Consider the following 6,908-nt stretch of genomic DNA (forward strand, 5'->3'; position numbering starts at 1 on the left):
GGAGACTGACCCATCTGGTTATATTAATTCTCTCCATATGTTACATGATGGAATGTACTTTTCACAGACATTTTGCTGTCTGTGATGTAAGATACAAATGTTTTATAAAGACCCTGGTGAATTTGTATCAGGAAGGAAGACCATTTCAAATGTGATTTTTTCAAAAGATTTATTAATTGCAATAATTTGAGATTCTTGAATTGTTGAAGGGAATAAATAGAAGTTCAACTGTGTATAGGAAACTTGAGAGGTGTTTTGATGCTTCAAAAATTCTTCTCGAAGTTCTCATTTTGGAGAAAATTCAGGAATTCTGTTAGTGGTATAATTACTGATGGAAAGTACAATTCAGACAGAGTTGTCTGGGAGAAACAGTTGGTATTCTGGATATGTCCATCAGATGAAAACAAACACTGAACAGACAGGTCAACTGAGTGCTGTTCAGGGCTTTTGGGAAGGTGGTAAGTACTGCAGAGGCTGTTCAAGTGTTAGGGGAAATTTAAGCATGTAAAAGTTATTTTACATTCATCTTGTGATGTTTTAGGTGCAAAATCTATGAATGCTATGTATACCAGAGGCCTTGAAATGAAAGATTAGTATATGTGTATAATCACTACTATGATGATTGAAGACTATAATATTATAATAATAGTATATTTAGGATAAAGCTGAATTTGAATAAAGCTATATTCTAATGTCTTCATTGTGATATTAATTCAAATTCTAATAAAGAAGTTTTTTTAAGAAATATATTTCCTTTCATATTTATTACTGTTTGATTTATCAATATCTGTAGATATGTTTAAAGAGATTAATGTCTCCCTCAACATACATTTGAAGTAATACATCATATTGAACTATAATACACAATTTTTAAAATCTATAAAGGGGAAAAAAAAAGTTGGGTAAATTCTAGAGGAAGGATCAATGTCCTAATGTAATGTTTTTTTTTCTTGCAGAAGAGACTGAGACTGGTCAAAAGACGACAACGACAAAAAAAACGTAAGTACATTATGAATTGGAGATTACAAATATAAATACCGGGGTATTTGTTATACCATCCTACAAATATTTGTTATGTCCTACAAATATAGTTCATATCACATGTATATATTAGATCTATAGTTTAGTCTTTGAAGATTGCTTGGAGCTCGTCACTATTTTTCTAGATTTTTCAGACAGTGGAAGATATGTATAGCTATCAAGAAATTTTATTTCAATGCTATGAATATATATGATCGAGGGTTTGAAATTTATTTTAAGGGTTATTTGAGTTTGAAGGAAGAAAAAACATGGTTTTTCTACATTGTTTTAAAGTTTTTCAGACTGTCTTAGTCTAGGTTAGAGTACTCTTTACAGTATGTAAAACATGCTTTCAACAAACAAAATTATAATGAATTGACACTTAAGTAGCAAAGTGATTTTCATTTGCTGTGGCCTTAAAATATATCTTTATATGCATAAGGTATCATGATTATATATAATGAGACAAAATTGTCCAACCCTTGCACTTTGTTATAAGTGGTTTTACGGCATTGGCCACACAAACTCTCACATTTATAGTATAAATGATTCATGCAGTTTGTGACAAAATCTACAAAGTAAACGTGTACATCAGTCATAGATTTTTTTTTTTACTTGTGTGATAAAACCAGGTCGTAAATAAGTACCAATCAAATACTCACATTTACATCTTGTAATTACTAGATTATGCAAACTGTACTCAAAAAAATTGTCACCAAATATTCTTGGTACTGTGTATTGTATAAAGTGTTTTCTGTGGCTCTAGAATGTGGGATATGATAATTATTTTGTTTTTATCCACTAGATGGCAAATTATTCTGATGCATATAACTAGGGAGATAACTTTTGTGAAGATGGAGGATTTGCCATATATATTCTGAAATTTACCTACATTTGTCATTTTATATCATTCACAAATTGCAATGTACATGTATTTTAAAAACACATATTAATTTAAAATAAATTAAATGCCATACAGAAGATAATTTATTTCTAATTCTTGTTTATAATAATAAAACAGTTTTTAAAAAAGAAAAAATTTGGGAAAAAATAAAAGCTTGGCGAAAACACATATATTTGTGGGATAGGTGAATTGAAAATGCAAATATTTAGACTCGAACTATTTGCACAAGTTACAGTGTTATCTGCAGCTTATCAGTACATAGGTGATCATTTTACTATCAGAATGTGGTACAAGAGGGATCCTTTCATGTCTATTTCTTTCTTTACAGGACAACAGTTGTCCAGAATGGTGACATTAGTAATGGTCCACAAGAGGTGAGTGTCACATTCAAATGTCGTTTAAAGGTCACATATTACTATGTATGTGTTGAATAGTTGGATAAAAGGAAATTATATTTAATTTGGGGGGGTGAGAGCTTTAAAATTTTACAAAGCTGTATACAAAAGGTCTGAGACTGCAGAAATATATTAATGGGAGAGAATTATGTTTAAAATCACATTTAAGTAAATAGTTCATTTATGTGCTTTTAGATACAGTCAAACTTTGATAATTTGTACGGGATTGATATATCAAAAACATGGTTTTCATGAAAATTTAATCAAAACATTTGATATCTTGAAAATTTTAATCTAATATCTTAAGTTTTGACATATTGCCCTCTTTTAAGTAATTGAATAATTTTTATTTCTAATTAATATCAAAACATTGAAATCTAGCATCAACATAATCAACCATAAACTTAAATATTCCCCCAAAATTTAAATTCATCTTGTATGTTTTTCATCCTTTTGTATATCTGGATTGTCCCCCTTATTTAGGTTGAGGAGGACACTAAGGCCAGAAAGCCACGGGACAGGAGGAGATTATGTCGGTGGAGGGAGGGGTTAGAGAACGAACCTGTCCAGAGCCCGGGTGGGCAGGGAAGTGACCCCAAAAACATAGGGGAAGAACTACCAGAGGTGGGCACGCCAAGAACATTTCAGAGGTTCACCCAGATCCAGGAGGAGTCCAAGAAACCTGTGGTCGGGGGGAGGCTACCCCACCCAGGGGGTCTGGTCCCATGGAGTATGTCAGCGAACCGAGGGCCTTATTGAAAAACCTGAGCAGAAGATCGAAGGAGGAATTTTCAGTAAGGGGGAAGGGGTTGTGAAATCGTACGACACCATGGAAGACGTCAAACCCGACAGGGTTATGCTAGAAATGTGTTGGCCAAGTTCAAGGAAATAGAAACTCAAGTGAAGAATCGTCCTCCTCCGTCACCAAAGAAGGAGCTGACTCCAGACCGATTTACCAAGGGAGAGTATGTCAGCGAACCTAGATCCACCTTCCAGACGTACGAAGGAAAAACAGAGTCTGGCATTTTTGAAAGTCAACCAAAAGAAGAGAAAGATGTGGTCAAGTCATATGAACATGAACAGGAGGTTCTACCAGAGCAAGGCACAGCCAGGAACTTAGTTTCGAGATTCAAAGAGTATGAATCCAAAAGTAAATCTCCTTCTACACCAAAAGAGAAGAAAGAGTTGACACCTGACAGATTCACTAAGGGAGAATATTGTTTAGCCAAGAGCAACCTTTCAGCAGTATGAAGGGCAAGTGGAGGCTGGTGTTTTTGAAAGTAAACCAGTGGAATGTCCAGAAATTGTCAAATCTGGGGAATATTAGGGAACCTTTACCAGAGCAAGGCTACGCAAAGAATGTTATTTCCAAGTTTAAGGACATTCAAAAAGGTTCAGGATCACCCAGCAGTTCTCCAGCAAACAAACCAAGGGAAATAACTCCACCTAGACAAGACACATTCTCTGGTGTTTTGGAAAATAAACCCCAGGAAAGGTCTGATATTGTCCACTCATACGATGTCCACGAAGAAGATATGCCTAATCAGGAACCACTCGAAATCTGTTGAACAAATTTAGGGAAATCCAGCATTGGTCCAACCCCCAGCTTCCCCAAAGGGTTAAAGAAGGAATTCACTCCCCCACCCCAGTCAGGCATTTATGAAAACACCCCTCAGAAACATTTGGAGGTAGAGCAGAGAATGGCAGAAAGTGGAATTTTAGAAAACAACCCAGACAGGAGAGAGGGAGTGGCCAGGAGGAACCTCTGCTGGGGCAGTCGAATTCCCAGAAAGAGGCTACGCAAAGAATATGGTGTCCAAATGGAAACAGCTTGAAACTGAGCATAGCAAATAGCTTCTCCCTCACCGAGATACAAGGAATTCACCCCTCCAAGGGAGGAACCCAGAATCAAGACCCCCCTGGTCCCAAATCCCCCCCCGGCCCAAACAGAGTGTTCATCCCGGGACTACCAGGTCAGTATCAAGAACAAGGGGGTCCGGAACCCCCAGAACCAGCCAACGCACCGTGAAGACATTGCCAGAGAGGAGGAGACCGTTTGGGAGGGGGGTTACCCAAGGAGGGCACCAGCAAATCCCTCATCAATAAGTTCCGATCCGTGCAGGAGGAGGCAAAGAAGTCCCAGGAAGTGCCTAAGCCGGTCTCCAGGAGGGTGAGTAATGCATGCTGGGAAATAGTTCCTATGGTCCCCCCTCATACTTCCTTTGTGTATAAGGTATTTATCATCAATAATCAGATACACCAGCTGTACCTGATGATACAAGCTTCTTCTTGGCAGCAGAGTTGCCCTTTGTTTGGTTCAGAAAAATTTATCATTTTCTTATCAGTTGATAGTAAAGTGTTTAATACCCCTTTTTTTTATCCTTACCCACACAGCTGCCAGAAGGAAGTGGTTGGCGGGCTGTAATGCTTTACCAGACAACCTCCAATAACAGTTATTGCCTGATAATACACAGTTTTTGATTTGATAATTTGAAGTAGGCTATAGGTGTGTCAGTGTTTTTATATTCTGCACAAAGCAAGATTTTTGTGCATAAGAATGTATCTAGTTTTTTTTTTCATGCATGTTTCCATCGGCATCTTGTAGGATTCAACAGATAGTCCAAGGAGTCCAAAAAAAAAAGGGGGGGTTTTTTAGTGTACAAGTTGTCCCCCTTGTCACATTTTCCACTTAGCACTCTTTTCCATGCCATTGCTTTGAAGGTTACAAGCAAAGCATTTGTTTTTCCATTGCAGCTCTTTGAAATTTCAATGTCATTCTTGCATATACATGTTCTTTAAAGGTTGTGGGCTCACAGTTCGAGACATTTAAAAGCACTGGAGGTGGTTTAATTATGAGTACTAACCTATCATTATTTAACCATCAAAACAAGATGTATGCAAGGCGAACACCTATTGCTTTATAAATGAGTTAATATTGAAATCAATTACTGGGTTTTTAAAAAGTACCTTATATCCTGTCTGACTTTGGTATATTATTACCAGACACATAATATGAATAGGGCATTGGTCATTTACTATTAATGTTACACATCTTAAGTTTTTTGGTGATTGTATCTGCCTAGGTCAGTTTATGGTCTGATCAATAAAAGTGAAATAATTCAGGCCATCAAGACAAATGAAATGGTTTGGGCAATTGTTTTTAAATGAGCCATAAACTATTGATTGTAAAAGTACTTGGAATACATATGCATGCCTGGCTAAATCCATAATCAATTTATTTGATAAAATGTTAATTTTAGGAGATAAAAGGAAATAAACCAGATCAGATCATGAAAATATTTTGCAGCATAAGCAGAACCTTTATTTACTCAAAAAATGCAGCACACATGCAGTTTTCCCCCCTTAAAACTGTGAAGCACAGCTGTGTGTATAAACAATACACAGATCATAAACAAAGCTAAAAATCCCTATTCATGGTCATATCTCTTGTATATAGAATAAGATGTAATCATCTTTGGCTGTAATAGAGAGATATACTTCTTAAAAAAAAACCCCCCCATAAAACAGCTGACCTGTGTTTGTGAAGTGTGTATAATGATTGGAGAAAATTCCCCCTTGAGTGGGCCCCTGGCCGCTTTATATTATCCTGTGTGTGTCTGTGTTATGAACTAGTCATAGTGGAGTGGGGGAGTAGTCGGGGGGATTACTGATTCAAAATCAAAACATTTTTTTTTTATTTTCATTTAAAATGACGGAATTGTCAGCCGTACAAAAACGGCTCAAGGTAAAACTTTTCTTCGTTTAAACAGAAGTTTTTTAGCCATGTTAATTTTAAATGTATACCATTTACTGGATATATAATGCTCCATGTGATTATGATTAAATTCTAGATTTCATTTCTATTGTTTCTAATTCTGAAGTATTTTTAAAGTATCGATTTAGCAATTTTTAAATCTCATTGAGAGAGTGGACAGATATTTACGGGGCCCTTGTTAGAAATAACACGTTTTAAGAGGGGATTGACTTTGTCTAATCCTGTTTGCTTAATGAAGACTATTACCACGCAAGTCAAATATTTTTAAATTTAGTCACAATTTTTTTTAAAAAATTCCATTCTTAAAGACCATTGTTTAAAATGGAAAACTCTTTCAATTTCATTGGTGCATGAACCTAGATACTTTTCTAATATGGATGTATGTGACCTAAAAATTAATCACTGAACATGGACAAGGTTAAAACTGATATTCTAAAGTATGATAGTTGTTAAAATATCCATAGTATGTAATTTCAGTACATTCGTTTAAATAATGCAGTATAGTCCCAAGTGATCTTAAATTTCACAGCAGGTTTCAGTCGACAATGGGTGTAACTTCATGGAAAATTTTGAAACGACATCGTAACATTAAGCTATCAAAAGTCTATTGCCCTGAGCCAAAAAAAATCTTTAATGAAACATACACCCCAAAGCATAAGATTTTATTTATGTAAACTTGCAAACTTTAAGGCTAACAAAATATTTTGTTAGGGGGGGGAAATTTTGACCTGGTGATGTTAAATACAGTTAAAAGTTCAAGAATTTGGGGAGAATCAGCGCAAATTAGCACAAAATAATAATGGAAATTTCAAAG

At 35.6% G+C, this 6,908-nt stretch overlaps 1 pseudogene; it reads left to right on the plus strand.

Moving 5' to 3' along the window:
* The first annotated feature begins 331 nt into the window (after positions 1 to 331).
* Positions 332 to 5,188, plus strand: LOC134244700 (uncharacterized; annotated as a pseudogene).
* The last annotated feature ends 1,720 nt before the right edge of the window (positions 5,189 to 6,908 follow it).

The sequence above is a fragment of the Saccostrea cucullata genome, unplaced genomic scaffold, assembly GCF_032062105.1.
Source record: "Saccostrea cucullata isolate Sc308-1 unplaced genomic scaffold, CSIRO_AGI_Scuc_v1 ctg21078, whole genome shotgun sequence".
Taxonomy (NCBI): domain Eukaryota; kingdom Metazoa; phylum Mollusca; class Bivalvia; order Ostreida; family Ostreidae; genus Saccostrea; species Saccostrea cuccullata.